Genomic DNA, 23,861 nt, shown 5'->3' with positions numbered 1-23,861 from the left:
TCAATAATAGAAAATGGGAATCAAGTTGAGGTAGAGTGGGATTTGAACCACGGACCTTTGAGCCGTGAGTCCAAGACACTAGCCGCGGGATCACGACCCGACACAAACTTTTTTCTAAACTAATTTTATATATTGTTATAATTGTCAAAATGTTTATAAATACGTACTGGATTCATCCTTCTAAGAAGTTGTTTAAAGTTGATACTGGGTGTTAACACAAGCTGTATCTTATTTATTCCCAAATTTAAAAATCAGAACCGAAAGTATAACAAAATGATAAAAGTCATACCTACGTCAGTTGAAATAATTTTTTCTTTTCTATAAGATATTGTATATGCTTTTTCGTTACGAATGCTTTACATTCCTTTGAAATGAAATGTCAAGTAGACAAAAGTAAGTATTTTTGACAGCTTTTTCTGTTCGCGTTCAATTAAAGGAATAAAGCTGCCTAAAATATTTGCACATAGTACGGTGAAGATTCTATGAAGTATTGACTAATTTGTTGTAAAATAATGAAGGAGAACTCATTATTTACTAATTCGTTGTGATTTTTTTGTTGTGTCCTCCTTATTAAACAACTACTTATGTTATCTCCAATAAATTAGTAAATAATGTATTCTTCTTCATTATTTTACAACAAATTTTTCAATAATTTATGAAATCTTCACCTCACACTGCGCAACTGTAGCGAGCAGCTTTAGCCGATTTATACCTTCGATTGAAAGTGAACAGAAGGAGGTGTCAAAAATGTCTACTTGGGATTCCATTTTGAAGGCTTGTAATAAAATAAAATAAAATACATAACGTAAAAACAAATGCAATATCTTGTAGTATAGAAAATTTTCTTTCGAATTGCATATAACTTGAACCATTTCGTTGAGGTATATAACTAAAATAGATGTAACTTATGTAAAAAACCTGTGGACAATTGGCATATGTTTAATAGAACGGGCTTAAGTCGGTTGTAAGCATTCCTTGACTACTTTCGGACTTGTGTCTGTGACGCGTATGCAAAAGGGAGCGATATACTGAATAGGACTCAGAGTACACCGATGTAAACAGTCCGTGCTTTTTTATTTAATTTAACCATGTTTTGCTTGCTAAAGTCGACGTGATATGTACGTGACGACATTTGCTCCCTCCGCTGGTCATTTCCTTTTTTTTGAAGATGACTTTTTGGCTCGGATTTGAATGGAGTGTCACCCCTTTACACTATATTATCCTAATGTATTAATTTTTTTTTCTTCAGTGCTTATTTTAAAATTTGAAAAAAAAACACATGATATAACTAAAACCACGAAAAAATAGACTGATTTTTTAATATTTTTATTTATTTATTAAAAATTTTATGTACATATACAATAAATATATATAAGAGTGGGCATATTGCCTGGTGGCAATTTTTTCCTACCTACCCAAACCGTTCAGTTTAAGAAAATTAGAAGTACATGGACATATTTTGGGTACTACAGGATATATTTATACACAATTATGTGTACATGCTATTAAAAAAATTGGAAACAAAATTTGATATGTTGAATCTTATGATTCTATACAAAGATAAACTAAAAAATAAAAAAAATTAACACTGTATTATGTAAAGATGGGAAGGAAAGAAGAAGGATAAAATAACCACTGAAATCTTTGGATTGTGACAATTCAATCTTGACTTAAATGTAAAAAAAGAAGGGGCGTCTCTAACATTAGTGGATAAATTATTCCGCAATCATGCAGTTACTACTGTGAAAGAGGAGGCAAGAAAATTAGAGCGACAAAAAGGTATTAAAAGGGTTCTCTCATTACTAGAACGAAGTTGTCCGTGTTGTGATAGAGGTTGGAAGAGCTCTCTCAGAAAAACAGGCGAAGTGGGATTATTTAACATATTGTGAAGAAGTGATAGAATGTGAATGTTTCTTCCATGCCTGATACTGAGCTAGTGTAGTTGCGTGCGATATTCGGTTACGTGGTCGAATTTGCGAAGATTAAAGATATAACGTTTACAAACATTCTTCAATCGTTCCAACTTATCAAGTAATTCAGAGTAAGCATCTGGATAACATACATCTGCATAGTCAAGGAGTGGAAGAAGTAAGCTCTGGACTAATGTTTGCTTAACATCAATTGGCAAGAAATTCTGTAATCTTTTAAGTGATTGCAAATTGCTATAAAGTTTACGACTAACTTCGTTCACCTGATTGTTCCACCCTAAATGCTAATGAATATCTAAGTTTTTGACTGATATCATGAATGGAATTTTTGTACCATCTATTTTGAAAAGAGGAAGTGAACAAAAGTTTACTTATTAATACATTTTTTTACTACCAACAAGTATAATTTGTGAAAGAATGCTGTCAAAATGCGATATATTGCGTATCAAACTTTATTTAGAAAGGTCACAATCCGTGTAGTATGCAAAGCTGGGACTAGCATTATCGAAACAATAAAAAATGGGGTGTGACGTAAGTTATGCAATGCAGAGCGAATGGACAACAAAAGAATGACTAAAAAGATCTGCGATGTAAATGTCGACAGACGCAGCAAACGAAGAAGACTTTAATATCAAAATCTGAAATATTTAGAATTTCTGCATTAAAAGTTGTATGAATGGAGAAGACGCGAAATATTGTAAAAAAAACTTTATGTTACTATAACGTATCTACAGTCAAGTTGTGGTCCAGTGGCTAGTGTCTCGGACTCACGGCTTAAAGCCACAACTTGTTTCCAATTTTTAATTGTTATTTACAACTCGTGTAAAATGGCATTCACAATGAAATATTTGGGTAAATCATAAGAACGCAAATATTTTCTTTCACTAAAAAAAATAAAAAAATAATGTGTTGTATTAAAATATTTATTTTTGCTGATCTCAAATAAGTCATTTTAATTTTAAAATAAAAACATCCGACTTAAAGATATCGCGAGAGCGATAAAACTGTCACTGGCTTTTTTAAATTTATAAGTTTATCTATAACCGTTCTTCTTTTTCTATGATATACAAGTATTAAAATAATTTATTAATAATATTTTGACTATGCCTAGAATTTTCAATTCATCTCGAAATTTCTAAAACAAAATGATTTGATAAACTCACCGGCTGGACATAACGATAAAAGTGTTTTTCAGGAAAACCAAATTTCTTTAGTTCTTACTTTTGTGAGAAATTTTCAAAGTTTATTTTCTTAACATTATCTTTGAATGGGTTTCTATGGTGTACCAAGTTGAGTTTGAATTAACTTTTATCTTATTCCCAAACTTGACAAGAAAGAGAAAGTACCATCCCTCGGAATATTGATGGCTATTTTTAGTAATACTGGTGGGTACTTACCAACCAACACACTGCGGTGGTGATACAAACCTATATACGTATAATAGTGCTTTAAGTATGTGTTAGATGTACACACATACTAGAATCTTCTGATTAGGGTTGGCACAAACAAAATAAATCGAGATATTTTAACACATCAAGTGGTCGTATATAAATAATAGTTATTGTGAAATATTAATAATGGAGAGTATTTTTCTTCATTTTCCTAATGACTACTTTAGGCATAGGCAGCTTGAGCTGTTGTATCTTCCTGCTTGCAGAACCAACCTGCCGATGGTAATGCCAGTAAGAAGAGTAATGTCTTAACCGTATCTCTTCGGGTATCGACATTTTTCATACTGGTATTAGTTCAGAGAGGAAAGCATTTTTTCACTTTAATTGCTGGGTATTTTTATTTTACCATTGTTGAACATTTAAATTGTGGTATTAATTTTTTCGTGTTATGTATGTATACCTTGAAATATTTTTGTAATGTACATAAACGGATATAAAATAAATAAATAAAAAGCTTGAAATTACAGATACACAATAGCGAATTCCGCTCATAAACGGGAATATATAGAATTATTGTATTTAACCAACTTTTTTGCATTTAAAGAACATATTATAAAAAAATATTCCCCGGGAGTTTAAGGAAAAAAGCTCGTTTAGGGACAGATTTTAATTTATTTTTTCAAAAGAAGTTTTTAAAGCATTGTTTATTCTTATACCTGTCAATGGAAATACATGTTTTACAAACAAAAAAAAACAAATTAGAACAATGTTGGTATGTGTCCGGGCGGAAAAAAATATAATACTAAATGTGAAGAAAAACAAAAATCCAAAACGAGTATTTTCGACTCAATGGCCACTCTCGGGTAAACAGTGGTGGTGGTTGATGCATTCACTTCCATGTTTAAAGTCTCAGGTTCGATTTATGTTAAGGTCGAAAAAAATGGAATTTTTACTACAGTAATTAATTGTACCTGGTCTCGCACACAAATCGTAAGATTGATCACCTTCATGTATCAAATCATTAAAAGACGCTGTAAATTAGAGTACTTATGCAGTGCCCTATGATACTTGCAGTGATTAGAACACAAGCAAAATTTAATTCTTGGATATAATTTTTTTTTTTCAGAAATAAAAAAAATCATATATTGGCTCGTTGGCACCCTTGAGGGTTTAATACGTTGTGGGGGGTGAATTGAATTTTGCTACTTAAGGGTGGTATGGGGATGCATTGAATTTTGTTGCGTCACCGTAGTCCGTTATTCGATGATGATAAATGGATAATTGACTACGGCGACAAGATGGCGCTCTTCAACCCTTTGATTGATTTTACTCCAAAGTAGACTCGTTTTCAAAGCTCACATTTTTCATATTCAAAATGTTCGTTTTACTTCCAAATCTTTGATAAGTCTTAGCATCTCTTAAGCACAAAAAGAAACCCGTTCCTACATTTTATTAAGTTAGTTTATAAGGATCTTATTTTGTTTTGTATTTAATTTTTTTATTAACAGTTTGAATTATAGTATATTACAACAGAGATGAAGAACATTTTTAGGAATGACATATTAAAGTTCATAATGGGATTATGACATGTCATTGTTTGATTTAAGGGTTGACGTTACATTCACCGTTCTGCGTATGTTTGAACATGTTATTAAAACATTTAAAAAATACTTGAAAATGCTGTTTCGTTGTCTCTCTTTATTTGGAAAAAAACGGACACAATTTATGAAAAAGCATTCTTTTTCATTATTTAATAACAAATTAGTGAATAATTCATAGCATTTTCAGCGTACACTGCGGAAACCTCACGAGCATCTTTGGTAATTTTATTTCTTCCATTGAACGCGAACAGAAGAAGTTGTTGAAAATGCTCACTTTCGCCTACTTGACATTAGATTTTGAAGGCTTGTAATCAAACACAATGTAAAAAAAACCACTTTATCTTATAGATAAAAAAACACTTAATCTTATAGAGCAGAAAAGTTTTGTGTTTTTGTGTGCAAAGTAAATAATGGCTAATATTAAACAAGTAGGTATATTTGTGGTAATACGAGTTTAAGGTAATCAAGTGAAGATAAGTCCGCCTTTTTGTGTAGTGGTTGGCGCGTTTACCAGTCATTCGATACCTGGCGATACCTGGCAGCGTAAAATGATATATTTTTATACATTAACTGGACTCAACTGGAGTTATTAATATTTATATATTACAACAGAGATGACGAATATTTTATAGAAGGGAATAAAGAAGCTTAGTTAAGTTCAGTTTAGTCTAAACCCTCTTTTAAACGTTCTTCATCTCTGTTGTAAAATATTAATATTAATAAACCCCAAGGCGGTTGAATCCAGTTCCTGTCTAAAAAAAAATTGGATACACTCAAAATATTTTTGATAAAACCAGCTGGTCCAAGATTCTTCTTGGACCAGCTGGTTCTACTTATGTATAAAAATTTAACAATATTTTCAGGTTTTGTCTAGTATGCAGGTGAAATTTTTAAGTCAGAATGTCACCCACATCAATAAAAGATTCAGCCTTTTAACTTCGCAAAGATCAACAGATGGGATAATTTAAGGAATATAGAAACTGTAAACGTTACACAGTGAGTAAGGTGGTCACTTAAATCAGCCCAGACTGGTCATAAGCCCCGTGAATGCCTAGAATTCTATAAAATGCGCTTTATCTCTGTTGAAATACAGTTATAAAATGTTTGTTTTAAATGGATCTTTTTTTTCTCGTTTTTTGTAATACTTTTTTTTTGTATTTGTTACTTTTGTATCTTTTTTTTCTTCTTGCGGTGCCTTGTCAGGTCCCCCCGACGTTGGCGATCACTACAGCGAAATCATCTCGGTACTGCTAGGACAACTGCTTATTAGATATACTCGCCATAGTGAATCCCGGGAAAAGATAACCACAGTGGTTTCCCGTTGCCTTCTCTGGTGGATTTTTCTGTCTGGGTTACCTGCCCTTAGCTGGATAGTTCTGGTTTGGAGGCGCCAGAAACTCGACTATCATCCTCTCGTTATCTGATGTAATCACGGCGTTATGAGTGTGATGCCATTACTTTTGTATACCTATTGTAAAATGCAAAGAAAAAAATGTAATACTTTTTTTTTTTTAAACCCAACATTTCTTTGTTCTTGGACTGGTATCTAACCTTCGTGTAACAGACAATCAGGATAAGTTGCATTTGGTTTACCAGTAAACTGTCCTGTGTAACATTAGGTGTGAAATTTATTTTTATTTTATTTATTTTATTTTTGCACCACAACAGACCAGGAGGCCCGATTACAGTGGTGAATTTCATCACAAAATACCCAGGCTTGAGAAAAATTACATTGAATTTGTGTTCTCACCGGGAATCGAACCCGGAACCTTCCGCGAGTGAGTCAAGCGTCTTGACCACTACACCACGGAGGCCGCCTGAATGGTGAATGAATATGTTGGTAATGATACTTGCGGGTTTATAATCTTGAACTGTATAGAGTCGTCTTAGTCGTTTCCTTCTTCATATTGTAGTAGATCTAGGTCTCCTGGAATACCGAAATCCAACTGTCTCGCCACCTCTTTGGAGGTCTTCCAGGTTGGCGACTACCCTCTGGCATGTTGTTCGCTACCACGTTCTGGAAATCTTTTGGTATCTAAACTCTCCGCGTGGTTGCCCGAGAGACCCGAAGACCGAGAAATACACGGCATGACCATATAAAAAAGTACTGGTCATGTCAAAAGACGGAATAATCGGCGTTCGTGCATGAGAAGATGTATTAATGTAGAGGCGAGATCTGTATGCAAAGACATAGTGATATGGCGTCATCCTCTCTTCCTATTCCTACGGGGAAATGGCGAGATGTTTTTAGTTTAAATATTAATCAAAATATGTAAAACAAAAAAAATTAACACAAAACCTCACTCCTGAAACATGGAAATAAATTCAGCACGTTTTTTTTTTAAAAAATATATTTATATTACGGCAGAAAAATACGAGCGAGAAACTTTATTCTAAACTAACTCATGGAAAAACCGCAATTAAGTCCCCTCACTCATAAAGTTGGCGTGGTTTTCGTTCGTAAAGCATTCATAAATATTTACAGCGGAAGCAATTACTGTGTTCACTGCATCCAGTTCCAATTTACATCACAAGAGATGTCATCAGTACTGACCGCTGTAATTAAGATCTATCTATAAAATTCATATTTGAAGCACTTTCTTTGTATCTATCTATCAATATATATATAAACTAGCGAACCCGACAGACGTTGTCGTGCCAGAACGTTGGCTTGCCTGCTATTGCCTCGGAAAAACACTTTTTATTGATATGTACCTAGTTACTAGTTTAGGATTGAATTCCAAAACTAAAAATAATTCATTTTCAAATATGGAATTTTTTTTGCAAATGTCGAACTCGGCTCTTCTCACCAACAGGGCTACACTTTATTCATGATTGCAATATTCAAAAATGTATTGAATGTCAGTCAATATTATTTAAGTATTTCCAAAATTCTAGTAAAAAAAAAAGAAGTTAAGCCGTTTAGGAGGAGTTTGGTGACATCAGGAGGAATTATAAATATAAAGATGATTCGCCGTGTCGTGTCTCGCAGAAACTCGAAAATGGCTCGAAAGATTTACGTGCGGTTTTTTGCATTTTTTTTTAATTTACGTCCTCAAGGTTAATAAATAATAACATCTTCAATATATTGAGTAGGTTAAAAGCATATTTGTGTTTTCATCGATTTTCCAGGGTTGCATTCGTCTAAAATGCATACATTGAAAAATTTTAAGGATGTAGTTTTTGGTAGATTAAAAAAGTTTGTATTTTAACGTTTATAAACAACAGTTATTTTTAATGGATACTAAATTGAATAATTTCCTTCCAATTTCTTTATTTTTACATATAAAATTATTTTTAATGGATTTTTAGTAATGCCTTGATAAATTTAACTGACTTATGATAACTTTTTGGGTAACGGATTCTTACACGAAATGCATCACTGTTTGTTTGTAGACAGAGCATAGTTTGACGTTTGTGAAAATAATAGCATATTTAAAAATCAATTATCTTATGTTTTGGAATTCAACCATAAACAAGTACCTACTTAAATTTAATATTTGAATATTAATAATTTCTAGTTTTGGAATTCAATCATACACAAATATCTAGGTTATGTATCACTATGCTTTGCTTAGAAAGGAAAAAAGTATCTAGGTACCTACTTATCAATTAAAAGTCTTTTTTGTTTTATCCGGACAGTTTTTGCACGCTTTAACTGCACAATCAGACATTTTTCATTTCAGTAGTGATTTTTTCATGATTTTGATTTGAGCACGACGAATCCTCTTAGCCAATCACATGAAGAGATAAAACGAAAAACTAATCTTTATTACGAATAAATAAATAGCTTAAAAAAGGTAAAAAAAATAAACCAACGTTCGGGCAAGACAACGTCTGTCGGGTCCGCTAGTAATAAAATAAATATAAAATCACTTTCACTAAAAACATAAAACTTTCTCTAACAAAATGATACGAAAGTTTCACTTACAAACATACATTATCTAGATTTCAAATGAAATTCTTATGGTCCTTAAAATATAACTTGATTAAAATGACAGCTGTCAAACTAATGTCACTAGTGATGATCACTGATCATGTACCGATCAAATCGATTTTATCAGTTTTTGCGTGCAAAAATGAAACTCTGTTTCCGAAAATTGATATAAAAACGCAAAAACAAGCGCATTATAGTGTGTTTAGGACAACTATTTACTAAAAAATTAGATATAAACAACAACAAATGAACTATTTTTTATTCGATAGATTTACATTGATCAATTTGTCCCACCTCTAACATTTTTGCAAAATGACGTAAACTTGTAAGAATGTCGTTAATAATTAGGTTTTTTTTTTTTTTGGATTTTAAGCTGATTTTATATAATTATGTTGATTTATAGGTCAAGCATTGTATTAAAAAATTAAATTAACATTCCGGATACAAATATTTTTTTGTGTGTCAATATAAATCACTCCTTAGCCGTCACTTCAAAGTTATGTCGTCACTTTTGCTGACAACTGTCATTCTAATCAAGATATATTATAAGGAATATAGAGGGTTAATAATTCCATTTTGAACGTTTTCAATTTTAAGTACGTTTTTCAAATTGACACGTTTGTCTACCATTCTTGAGGAATATGATGATTAAAAATGATTTCTCTAAACATCGTATTAAAAATATTTTTGTTTTTTTTTTATCTGAAAGGATATGCAAATATAAGTGGTTGCACCACATGTCCTATGTTTGTCGTGTATTGCACATTTACTAAATTGCTGCGTTTAATTTATTACTAACTACTGAGCCCTGGTGGCAATGTTGTAATTACGACAACCGTAGGAACAATTTTTTTCTCTCCGGCCCAATAACAACTGAAATGTCACTGACTGTACAAGTGATTTTTTTATATTTCCAGTGCGATCGCCTGCAATTTGATTTAGCCATCAATAAGGCCTTATAATCTACGTTGTTGCGGTATCGAATTAATATCCAAGAAACCGACAAGTGTCGATCTAACCACAGGATCAGAGAGAGCCTGCCGCGAGAGGAGTTTGAACAATAAGGTGCCAAGAATCCCTGTACAAAGTAGGAATTGCATTAATTTGTATTGGGGTTTGGTGGCAAAGTAACCGAAGATAACACAAAGACACGCCAAAATCCAGCGAACCAGAGAAACGCAATATTCGAGCGTCAATACGCTATCTAACGAGTGGCGCGATCGATAAGGCATCCTTAAAAGTTGGCTGTTTCTAGTTCTGCTATTATATTTCACATACGAATTTAGAGTTTATCTTTTATTCCATTTGACTCGTGGTAAATTGGTTTGCCCCTCCTGCTATTCTGCATAATGTCCCAGGTTCGATTCCATACAAAATTGTCGAAAAATATTTATAATTTTTTAACTAAAAAATAAGTGGCATCATTTTTATTATTTATCCAAAAAAATATATTGTGGTTACCATGGTTATAAATAACCTACCATTAAAAAACTGGAAAATCGAATTGTCGTAGAGTGGAGTTCGAACTTAAGATCTTTAAAAAGAGCATGTTGAACAATATTCACTGTTCCTAAAAAAGAAAACTGATGATTTAGCCATAATGTAATTAACGATCGAAATACTCTGCAATTGGTTACCAATAAAGCACCTTAATTTACAAGAACAAGTGTTGCCGATTCCATAAACGTTCACCAACTAATAATTTAACATACTACAGTAGAGATGAAGAACATTTTAGAGAAGGGTCTAGGCATCTAGAGTTTATGACATGTAATTGGCTAGTTTAAGTTGCCACTTTATACACTGAGTAACATTTACCATTCTTATTTAAATTTATTTCAACAGAGAGGGAAAAAGTTTTTGAGAAGAAATTAGGAAGTCTAGGCATTTACAGGGCTTATGACCTGTCATTGTCTCAAAAACTTTTTCCCTCTCTGTTGAAATAAATTTAAATATGAACAACTCCCTAGGGAGGAAATCCAGCCAGTCTGCAAGCATTTGGACATAATCAAACATTGTTGATTTACCATTCTGCCTATATTTGAACAAATGTATTCTTTATTGCTTTTATCTGTTGATGTTTGTGAAGCGAAAGAGCTGAAACCTTGATTTCTGCAAGTGAGATTTATCTTACATTCTAGACAACGCCTAATTTTTTTGGTATATACCTGCTAACTTTTTCAAAAGGCTAATATGCTTTAAATTGGTGAGAAAGATTTACGGTCAATATTTAGTTTTGAGTGATCTCATGTAAGTTAGATTCGTCCCAACGTTTCAGCTAAAAATATATGTGTTTATGTACTTGTAGTTTGTACCGTGTCGCAGTCGGCAGTAGGCACATTCCGTGTCATTTTTGTAATGTGTAGTGCCGGGAACTATGTTGAGTTTAGTTTCAGCCCGTTGTTTTTGTTTATGTTATTTGGGTGTTTGCGTATTTCGATTGCGTCTTTTATGCTTCATAATATCTAGGTTTATGCACAATATTTGGTTTAAAGGATGATAAAAAGATGTCTCGTGACTATAAAGTGTCCCGCTATTGTAGATTTTTCAGGGTGTTCAAGTTGACACGGAATGTGTCCTACTGCAGACTGTAACACAATACAAATTACTATTAAATAAACACGTATTTTTTTCCACAAAACACGCAGTTTATCCAAAAAATAGCCCCTGCAATAAAAGCCGAAACGACATAACAAATCCAACTAAACATATTCATTTTACTAATATGTTTTATTTACCGTCACTAAAATAAGTCAGCTTAGTCAATCAGTTAATGTTACACAAATCTTTTATGATATTAAAACTATACCGATATTCAAAACATATTTATAAAAATTGTGTACTTTGCGCTTGTACAAAGTGTATTGTCGTACGGTATCTTAGGATGGAGAGGTGCATTATTGTCTTGTCTCGACCCTCTCATCAAGTGTCAAAAGTCTGTTCTTATAGTAATAAATAAAAAACCGTATCGCTGTCCTTCAGAGCTCTTCAAGGAATTTAATACTTTGGACGTCAGACAATTGTATACTAAAACAATAATAATTAACCATCACAATAATAAAATTGACTACGTCTTAACAGCAAACAATATATCAACTCGTAGTGTGACGTCACAGAAAAACATTGTACTGTGAACGAGAACTTCTTTCGGACAAAGATCTTTTAGCTTTATGGCTCCTAGAATTTATAATAAGGTTATTTATTCACCCATTACGATGTAACTTCTATGCAAAAAAATAAAATAACCCAGTGGCTTATTAAGTTAGGAAGAAAAGAAATCGAAACCTTATTAAACGACATTACAAGGTAAATTATATTAATATTAATATTGTCGACGACAATTTAAACACTATAAAATACAATGACAAGAAGGATAAAATTTATAAATATATTTATATGTATGTGTATGTAAGGGTGTTTATGTATATGTGTGTGTATATATGTATGAATATTAATTTGAGTATGTGTATATGAATGTGTATGTGTACATATATGTATATATGCATGTATTTGTGTGTATATGCGTGAATGTATGTGTATGAATGTTTACAAGGGTGAACACGTGTGTGTGTATGTATATGCTAATATATAAATAAACATATGTGTAAGTGTGCCTTAGCACGCGTCTTCTCCTACTAGGCATTACTTTATAATATATATTAAAAAACAAAAAACATATATCCATTTTTTGTGAGTATTTTTCGCATTTTCTGCGAGCGTAATTTTTATCTGAAGTCTCAAAAACACTCACAAATTCTTAGCATCGGCTATCTTTTTCACTATGTACTCCTCTCAGAATAAGGACAATGTCTCCCATAAGCGGATATTTATGGCGTTTCCGATTACACTAATTTGCCCGCCCGACGATTAATGGGGCTTTGTGCCACGAAAAGTCTGCCCCCCACGAATCGGATACCCTGTTCCATAGGTGTTAATGATGATAGAAGAGTTTATGTGGCGCACCGAAAGTGTTATTTTTCCACTCAATTATTGTCAAACTCTAATAAATTACATAAATGTAATTGCCGGTCGATAAAGCGAATGGTAAAAGTTTTTTCAACAAGAAAAACCCCCCTTTAACTCAGGGTACCGAAACGCTTTTAAAGTGTAATTTTGTACTTGTGTCGTTTTGTCTTTATAATGTTATTTTGTTTTAAGTTGTGTGGCACTTTTGATTAAAAAAAAGGATGGAAACAAAAAAATAGCCCATTATTAGTCATTTTAAAATTTTATTTAAAAATTATATACTTAATATAAAGTATTTAACGAAGTATAATACTTATGAATTACATTCTCAGGGTACGTATTCTGAGGGAAGTAAAAATTTATCTTCATTTTATCTACAAAGTAAAATTAAGTTTTCTGTATGAAAAATGTAATACATTTATAATTTTCTAAACATGTTCAATTACCGGTATCCGACGAAGGTATTTTCAAACAAATATATACTTTTTCGTACATAAATGTTGATATTAGTTTATACCGTCTTAGTATATACCGATGAAGATAGCCGTTCATAATCGCGGCCCAGGACTTAAAATAACTCAATTGGGAAGAGACCATTGCAGGAGACTGCTGAGAAATATTGCATAGATTTATATACTATTAAGCGTGTTGTCCAGTAGCCCAATCACAAATAACTATCAACGTGCTAATAAGCGACGTGATAACAATTTCTCACCATGGTTGTTTATCGTATTCGCGATCATAATGGAACATCCGTGAACACCTAATATTGAATGTCGTAATATTTACGTTTCGCGACGTATAATCTTGCTGTATAATCACATATTTAATTTCACCGGTGTAAATATGGAATATTTTCCAAAACTGCTATTTCTATTTATTTATTTTTTATTTATCATGCTATTTATTGCATTCAGCCGGCGGTTGGTAAGCTAAATGCCAAGAAAAGCAGTCGCCATAGTAATTGAAATTTAATTTGCACTTTTTTGTTTTAGATACTCCTTTCTATTTTGCAAATGCAATATATTGTATTATTTTTTTTAGTAAACGCCGATTTTTCGCTAGTGAACTGTATTTATTTACGAGGAAAAAAAAGGACACGAGCGTTGGCTTAAGAGATTACACACGCGTTGACTTAATTTTAATTTTGAATTTTGTTTATTCAGAAAAACAACGGCAATACAAAAAAATATACACAACATTATAAAAAAAACATAAAATAAAGCCAAATCAGTTTTCCACATAAATAAAATTATAAAAATCCATTTCAGTTAGATATAATTCATAGAAGTGCATGTGTGCGAGTTTTTTTGTGTGAGGATGCGTGTGTAAAAAAGTGGAGTGTGGTTTTGGTAGGTGAATATGTGTGTGCTTGTATATGGGTGTGAGGGTAGGTTTAGGGACAGGGTGAGTGTGTGTTTGATATGAGTGAATAGAAACAATTAAAATTAATAATGTAAAAATATATATTTTTTTAACGAAACATAATTTTTTTCAAATAACAGTTTTTTTAATTTTGGTTTTAAAAGTGAGTTTACTGCAGTTAAATATGTCTATGTTATTGAAAAACAAATTATAATTACGCGTCAAGCGAATCAGAGGAGAGTTCTGACTGCGATAACTTAAGCATGTTCATTACTGTTCATTGTGATCTCTCAAATGCTTAACATGTTTTTAAGCACGTCGATAGTTATTTATAATTGAGCTTCAAATGCCTTTTGAAATATGTGTATGTTTATGTAATAATAATTAATTTATATTTTTGCAATTATATAATTATGTACGTGCTTCCACTTTCTATTATGTTGTATCCCAACTAAACACGGGGCCCATGGCCTCATAAAAATTTAGACATACTCAAAACATTGTTGAATTAAATAACTGGTAAAATAAGAAGTAAAAAATGGGAAAGCTGTTTTCAGGCGTTGCGTTGCATATAAATTGGTCCAGCCGGATGAATCTCACAAATATGATAAAAGTTTCAGCTCCTTCACTTCACAAAAGTCAACTGATGGAAGAGTTAAAGAAACGTGGATGTTTCAACATGGGCAAATTGTGAATATTACAGTGCGTAAAGTGGCCACTTAAACCAGCAAATGACAGATCATAATCACTGTAAATGCCTAGACTTCCATATTCCCTTCGCTATAATCTTTTCCCTCTCTGTTGCAACAAATTGAGATCAATCGATCGAATCAAAAAATAAACCTAAGATCTCATGTACGTAAGTACAAAACGAAATATGGTTAAAATACTACCACTTTCTTCACTATATATATTGCATAATATAAAATTGAAATTCATCTTTGTCATGTCAATCCTTTATTTGTTGTGATCTAAAATTAAGTCCTGCAATAATAACTCAAAAGTAATTTCTTTTAAAGATAATTAAATATAAAATAATTAAAATTTTCCATTAAACCGTTAAGAAAGATTTTCCTTACCGCAAACGAATATTATTGTAAAAATTATATTACAGTAAAACAAATTTTATTTATTTATTTTTCAAAAATATTTACCAAATAGTCTTAAATTAAAGTCCTGCTGAGTTGCATACATACAACTCGTCAGCAGGTTCTTATAAATTGCATCGATTATTTACACTTAACCTACATTAACAATAATTTTACTTGAAAAACATTACATATTACATTATGAAAAATTGAAAACTATCACTAATACAATTTTTTTTTTCTAATAACCATAATTTGAGCAAACGTCTCACTCCTGTATTTAACTCAGCATTTTAAATATTGTTTGGTAACATGTTAAATATTTTAGGTATAATGTATTGCAGTGTCCTTTTGCCATATTTATTGCATTATCTAAGAACAGCTAGCCCTTCCATACTAGTAAACCTGGTGTATTCATGTACCAACTAATGTGGGTACTTGCCCGAATTATGTAATGGGTGCCAAATTTTACTGCTTTTATAATAATAACAATAGTAAAATTGGAATCGCATTAAAAACTTACTTAAACATTTTCAGCAAAGTTAATTGCACAACTAAATTAGAATTGAAAATGTCTCTTTTTTTTAATTTCCTGATATCGATCTGAATATTTGGCAATCTAGATGACTGGAGTTCTTATAAAAGGAGTTCTACGGTATGTACATATGATATTAGACGGTATCCGGCATAGAACGAACTTTTACGCCAGAACATTCGAGGCATTTTAAAGGATCGGTATTTGTAAAATAATGGCATCACATAGAAAAGGAATCTTCACCATTTTCTTTGTCTTTCGGTTTTATCGACTTTGTATTTTATCGAGAAAAAAACTCGTTAAAAGTTTTTGCCAACGGATAATTTTTGATCTCGGGTCTCTGAAACTTTTACAAAGATAAACTCAATCTCACTTGAAAAATTGTGAACAAATACTTACCGACCTTTGAAAAGATGTATTAAAAAATACATCTTTAGGCGTTAAAATTTTACGCCCTTTCATTTTAAAAAGTTAACCAATTTTTTTACCTACCGTTTGAAATAAGTATAAAAATTATAAATATTCAAGCTCTCATCTAGACTTCCGTATTTCTATCTCAAAAATATTATTCCCTATTTGCAATATATGCAAATAAACAGTTCTGTTGATAAATATATATTAAGAAAAATTGTTCCTAAAGTACGTTTTAAAATTAACATATTACAACAGAGATGAAGAACATTTAAGATAAGGTAATATAGAAGTCTAGGTATCTACAGGGCTTATGACCTGTCAATGGCTGGTTTAAGTGGCCACTTTACACACTGTGTAACATTCACCATTCAGCCTATATTTGAACATCTATATTCCTTCAATTCTTTCGTCTGTTGATGTAAAGAGCTGAAACCTTTATTTATGCGGGTGAGATTCGTCTAATTGAATTATTTCACCTACATACTAGGCAACGCCTGAAAATATTATTTTTTCAATTTCTATACTTCTTCATGGACTAGGTAATTTATCAACAATATTTTTAATTTATCCAAATTTTTGTAGACAAGGACTGGATTCAACTCCCTGAGGAGCTGTTTATATTAACATATTACAACAGAGATGAAGAACATTTTAGATGTAGATACCTAGACTTCTATATTACCTTCTCTTAAATGTTCTTCATCTCTGTTGTAATATGTTAATATAAACAGCTCCCTAGGGAGTTGAATCCAGTCTTCGTCTACAAAAATTTGGACAAACTCAAAATATTGTTGTTACATTTTAAAAGATAAGCATTTATGTTTTTTAACTATTTGTTCAGTGTATCCTGTAAGGAAACAATTTTCAAATTTTTATAGCTCTTCTATAACCAGCTACCTTAATCAACAATGTTTGAGTATGTCCAAATGTCTGTAGACTGGTTGGATTTCCTCCTTAGGAAGTTATTTCGATCTAAATTTGTTGCAACAGAGAGGGAAAACATTATTGCGAAGGTAATATGGGAGTCTAGGCATTTACAGCTTATGGCCTTATGACCTGTCATTGGTTGGTTTTTCGGATAAATCTCACCCACGTGATAAAGGTTTCAGCTCTTTTACTTCACAAAAGCCAGCAGATGGAAGAGTTGATAAATCATAGATGTTTAAACACAAGCAAAATGGTGAATTTTACACGGTGCGTAAAGTGGCCACTTACGACAGCCAATGACAGGTCATAATCCCAATAAATGCCTAGCCTTCCATATTCCTTTCTCAAAATGTTTTCTTCTCTGTTGCAACAAATTTAGATCTATCGATCGATCGAATTGAAAATTAGACCCCAGATCTCATGTACGTAAGTACAAAACGCTAACCAGTGTACCATGAAAAAGATAGTTTTCAATTAAATACAGTGGAAGTATTACTATTTCCCACACCATTTAATACTCTTTCATATATATTATAAAGAATGCCGGGAACAGCGTGATCGGCGACCAAAAGCAACCTTGGCAAATAAATATTAGTCGCAAGACGCAAAATCAGCAGTTCACAATGGAGTCCTCGTCCTGACTCTGTTTGGGAGCGAAGTATGAACTTGGAAAAACAGGGATGAAAGTAGGCTGAATGCGGTCGAAATACGATCTCTCAGGCGAATGTGTGATAAAAAAATGATCGATAAATGAACAAATGTCGAGATCCGTACATTATGTAAAGCTGAGATAAGCATTATCGACAAAATCAAAAAAGAAACTCTTCGTTGGTTTGGACATGTACAGCAAACAGAAAGCAAAAGAACGGCTAAAATATTTACAATGCGAATGTTGATGGATGCAGAAATAGAGGAAGACCGAAAAAAACATGGCATGACCGAATCCAACAAATACTTGAAGATGGACATGTCAAAAGGAATCGGAATAATCGGCGCGCGTGCATGAGAAGATGCATGAATGTAGAGAAAGCGAGATTCGTATGTAAAGATATACACGGTTTTTCAGGGCCAGAACACGAAACTTCAGAGGAACGTTCCTCATGGTAAGTTTAAAAAAAAATCTTAATATTTTTTTTCCAAAAAGTCTTTTTTTTATTATCTCAAAACGGAAATAATCTTTCATCTCTCTGACTCCACAAACCTCCCTCCACAAACCTCCATCCCTCTCCTACCCAGTCGCTTCCCCTGTCCGCGTCTGGTGCGTATCGCTTCGTTGCGTTGGTCAAATACGTTTTTATCGCAATTTTTTTTATCGGGGAGGGAAAGGGGTTTGCGGAAGGGATGCTTGTCCGAGAAATTAAAGATTGACTCCATTTTGAGATCATTAAAAAAAAACTTTTTGGAAAAAAAAAAAAGATTTTTTTTAAAGCTTACCACGAGGAATGCTCCCCTGAAGTTTTGCGGTCTGGCCCTGAAACACGGTATTTTGATGTGGCGTTCTATCCTCTTTGCCTACGCTTACGAGGATGCGGCGTTATGGTTTGTTGTTGTTATATATTGCAAAATATCTCCACCCACAAGAATTGAGTTTTAGAAAAACATTTTTGTCGTGTCAATCCTTTATTCGACACTAAATTTGATATATAACGTGGTGTAATATCTGTTGACGTAATATTTACTCAGCAGTATTTTCTTTTCCAGTACAAGTTATACGACTGCAGCGTACGGTAGCCATGGCAACGTTTTCATCCGATTGGACGCGCTGGGCAGACCATCTAGTGTGGGGAGCGGGTCCTACGCCACAATTGCTAGCATTCACAAGTTCCCACTAGGTAAGTGTATACAGTATACAGAAGGGATAATTTTCCACATACCTAAATGCAGAACAAATTAGTCAAAGAACGCTACGATTACCTGTATTAGGGATACGTATAACAGAAAATTTAACGACATAGATATATTTACAAAAAATATTAAATTTATTAAAACTGCCATAGGCAATAAATTGTCTTAGTCCGCATCCTCCTCTCCGATGCTCTCTATCCCTGAATAAATATAAGTTTTATAGTGAGAAGATCTTTTAATATAATTATGTATCACCGTACTGCGGGCCAACTGTTTGTGACACCTGATTTTTATAATTCGAATCATTTCTATCAAACTTATATGTTATTCTTATTTATATATTATGTAGGTGCATATAATATGTTTTTGTATGTTCGTTTTGAATCAACGTTCGCGTATTGTCAAACCTTGTTTTATTGTTGACATTATATCGTATTTACTGCATTTTGTGGTTACCTACCGTACTAGTATTGTATGGGACTTGTGCACATTATTCATTCGATGTGTATCAGTTAAATTTTAATATAAAATGCCAATTTTTCAGAATACGGTTTTAAATCTAACATACTTTTAAAAAATAAAATGTATATTTCTTGATTTAAATTTTAACAAAAAGGTTTCAAACTTTTCACCAAGCTCTTTCTTGTACTATTTTTAATATATTTATAAGTTTTAACCAATTATTTTTTTATACTTACGTACCCACACACACGCACCCTCTCCCTCATTCATTTACGCATACACACATTAACATACACATGAATACAAACGTCACACACATACAATTACGTTAACTCTTTTCTTATATATTTTGTGTCATTAGACTTACAGTGGATTTTTTAAATTGGTTTAAGTATTGTCAATATTTTTCTACTTATTTTGTTTATGTAATAGCTGTAAAAATCCCAAATAAAATAAAATAAAATGAAATAAAATAAAATAAAATAAATAAAATAATGCAATATTAGAGCTGGTCTGACGGACGTCCACAATAAAGAAGTTTTACGGAACTGTTTTCAAGTTGATAAACAATATAAATTATATAATAAATATTTATAGCATTAACTTTGTCATGATGAAATAACTTATATCTACGTACAAGTAACTATTTTATTATTGTTTTATTATTTATTTATAAATCACAAAACACAAAGTATTTTACAAGTACATTACATTAAATTACATTCCCAGGAGTTACAAAAATTTAATTCGGGATATATATAATTGTTTAGACCCTTTATGTGTAGATTTATCTCTTCTTCTTCTTTTCCACATCCACTCCTAAGTGGAGCATGTGGACAACACCAGTTGCCTCCAGGAGACCCTATCGCCAGCCAGCATTTTGCCTCTTCCCACGTCAATCCCGCGCCCCTTAATTCCGCCGAATAAAGTCAAGAGATCGTCATTGACGGCTTTCCGAGACGGCGTGAGCCCGCAGGTTTAAAGAAGAGGCAACTTGGGTTTAGGTTCTCCTGAGGTATACGCAGCACGTGTTCAAGCTAGGTCCACCGCCGCATCCTCAAGACGCTTGTTATAGGAGGCTGCTGCGTCCGTTCTCGTACTTCAATATTAGTTTTAAAATCAAACCACCTTATACCTAATATTCTTCTCAAGCACTTACTCTCAAAACTCAAAAAAAAAAAAGAAATTTGGGTTTTGAGCTTCGGAAGGTGCCAAGATTTGCACCCATATAGAAGTACTGGCATTATACAAGTATAATGCCAGTACTCCTATATGGCAAGAGTTGAATTATCGGCATTTTGTTTTGACCGAGTATAGACTAGAGTTTCAGACAACACGCATCATGTTAAAAGTTGCTCCAGCAAATACTAGGCGGATTGCGAGCTCTTTGTGCTTGCTTCCATCCTCAGTTATGTGAACTCCCTGAAGTATTTAAAGCCATCAACTTTCTCAATCCTCTGTCCATTATTATAAAGAGGCAGAACTAAGTCAGGACAGGATTTGTTGCACATAATCTGAGTCTTTTTGTATTAATATTAAGATCCAGACGAGTTGAGTTTTCCTGCAGTGTGTCAACAATTTTCTGAAAATCACCATCAGACTTTTCAAAAAGAACTGCATCATGATGAATAAGAAATCAAATATTTAAATTAAAGTAGATTAATGGACATTTATTTACATTTTTAGAATGTTTTAGGGAATAAAAAACTACTTTAACATTAAAATTTGCTGCCCGGTAATATTTCTTGTAAGAACACACCTACTTATTTCATGCTATGGAAGTATTGTGATAAATAAGTTCCGGGGGGGCGAAACACCCACCAGAACTTTTTCATCCACCGACAAGCAGAGCCGAATAAAACATGAGAACATTAAAACCTTTTACCAAGGCAAATACCTTTCATCCCAAGTGATATATGCACCACCCGAATCCTCGAATTGAAACACAAAAATATTTTTGCATAGATTTAAAAAAAAAGACGGTTAGTTGTGTTATTAAATTAGAGGAGATTCATAGAAATTCGAAATTGAAGTCATTTTATCACTTTACATAGAATGTCACTTCTGATAATATTTCAAATAAAAATTACCGCTGGAGTAAAAGAAAAACTACCTTTGTTTAGAGTAAAAAAGCAATAATTTATAACACACGCCTCTTAGTCCTTATGATGAACTTACTGCAGTAAAACTTTATAGTAAAAAAACAGGTTATGCGGTATTGCAGTATCACCGACAAACAGCAAAATTAGTAGGTTTATGGTTTTGTAAAAAGGGTTAAATTGTTATTTAGGAAGTCGACGCTCTCCATCACCTTACGCTACGACGCAGCTGAGTGGTCATATTTACTCTCGACCTGAACCTCCCGCTTACTTCCCTCCGACCAGCACATACTGCCCTTCGGAGACTGTTTCCCAGGTAAGAATTTTTTTTTTCAAAATCAATATTTTTAAAGCACTAAAATCATTATTGTTAACGATAAAGCGGACTGTATGATGTTAAACAAACATCGTTGAATTTAGTACAAAGTTGGAGTATTTAAATAAAGGAAAGGAGCACGGGAATGGACCTACTTTTAATGCGATGAGGATGTTCTTCAATATTGGTGCACTGGATGATGAAAGTTCACCATGAATGATGATATTTAACGGTTTATTATAATAACTTTCACAATGATACGCGACGATTCCAAGAATTCTTTTACAATGTAAAGTAATGTCTTTTTTTTTTTAATGTTCTAAATCCAAATGTTCTATTTTTATAAATCTTCTGTCTTGATTTTTGGTAGGTACCATAAGTATAGGTTTAGGGAAAGATGGAAAACAAAGATAAACGGCCAGGAAAAATATCGATCCACGCTATTTTATTCAAAACAATAATTGTTCATGTAAAATAATTTAATTATGCGTGAAATCAATAAATAAATATGTCTACTGATTTCCTGGGGACGGAAGGAATCTTATTTATTAGTCATGTACCGAAACCGATGAGCATATTAATTTTTATTTACACTAAATACATACGTTATCAAATTATTTTAACGTAATTTTTATAAAAAAAATTAATGAACTACAGATAAAATTTTAATCCACTTAGTTTGAAAGAACAATTTTTATGTTTTATTTTATTTTTTTAATATTTCGTCGTTGTAACTATTAAATAAATTTTTACCAGCAAGTTTTGAAAAAATAAGGAAAGATTTTAAACCAAGACTTTTATGTATACTCGTTGCTTGATTTTTCGTTGACGTCACTTTTTATCTAATGTTTTTTTGTTGTTTTTAATTCATTAGGGCATTACTATTGATAATTTTTTTTTAATGGGATAAACATGTAACCAAATTATGTAAAATATTAAGAACAGTTATAGGCAGCATGTTTAGAATAAAATATTTATCAATTATTAGCGGAATCAATTATTTGGTACGGTATTACAAGTTGGGCTTTTTTGTAAAACCACATAAAAAATTCAATCTTTACAAAAATCGTCTCTTAAATTAATTAACAGATCAGCTAGAATTGATAAGGAAGAGGTACCCGAACTTTTTAAAAAGCAAGGGTGCCTGTCCGTAAATGCTATTCTATAGCTCAAATTTGTTACTAGATATCTATTTGATAGTAACTACCAGAAAATGTAAATACATTCACATAATACAAGGCTAGCACAACGTGGTTTGTAAACAAGTATAGCCAAAGAATACTTCATTTTACAATTACTAAAATTTTCAATGAGATTCCCAAGCAGATCTTAAAAGAAAATGCTGAAAAAAGTTTTAAGAAAAAAATATAATAAATGGCTTATATGTAACAAGGCTTTATTTTGATTAATATTTTATGTTAACATTCATTTATTACAATTTTTGTTAAGAAATACGTATGCTTTTAGTTCTTAATAATTTTTATATTACATTTTCAATTTATATAATTTCTCTTACGTTTTTCTTTGTAAAAGAAAAATAAAAAACCTGCTGACAAGCCGGTTTCGCGGTTAAATGGGTTTTATTATTTTTTCTTCAATATATTTATATTTATATTCTTAAATAAAAATAAATACAAAAAAAAAACAAAAAAAAAACCCTAATGGGACATTTTGCTGTAGAGAAATACAAAAACATTGTATGAAGACAGCAGATACAAAGAATAACAATAAAGCGAGTTTAAAAAAAAAAAAAAAAAAATTGTTTCTAAGATATACAAAATAAAGGAAACAGAAAAAGAATAATATTTTAAGTACCTAAATAAATTTTTAACTTCTTCTTCCTCTCTCTTATTTGATTTTATTTGGGGTTGGCTTTCCTAGTTATACATCTCCACGGTTTCCTACTCTTGGTCATTGTCTTCAGACTTCCATCTTCTTTTTCATGACACTCAACTATGTGGCTCTGGATCGACTTCTACTTCTTCGG

General features: G+C 32.2%; 1 long non-coding RNA gene across 1 annotated transcript in view; it reads left to right on the top strand.

Moving 5' to 3' along the window:
* LOC148285673 (uncharacterized) overlaps window positions 1–21,855 on the top strand; it is a 32,216-nt gene extending 10,361 nt beyond the window's left edge. Inside the window, exons 2-3 of the long non-coding RNA XR_015825183.1 lie at window positions 18,854–18,984; window positions 21,750–21,855. This is a non-coding gene — a long non-coding RNA (uncharacterized LOC148285673). The remainder of the gene's footprint in view (window positions 1–18,853; window positions 18,985–21,749) is intronic.
* The last annotated feature ends 2,006 nt before the right edge of the window (window positions 21,856–23,861 follow it).

This window comes from Micrasema longulum, unplaced genomic scaffold (genome assembly GCF_059751315.1).
Source record: "Micrasema longulum isolate JH-2025_06_02 unplaced genomic scaffold, ASM5975131v1 h1tg000015l, whole genome shotgun sequence".
In the NCBI taxonomy this organism is placed as follows: Eukaryota; Metazoa; Arthropoda; class Insecta; order Trichoptera; family Brachycentridae; genus Micrasema; species Micrasema longulum.
Note: the sequence above shows the minus strand (reverse complement) of the source record. Positions and strands in the feature narration are given on the sequence as shown.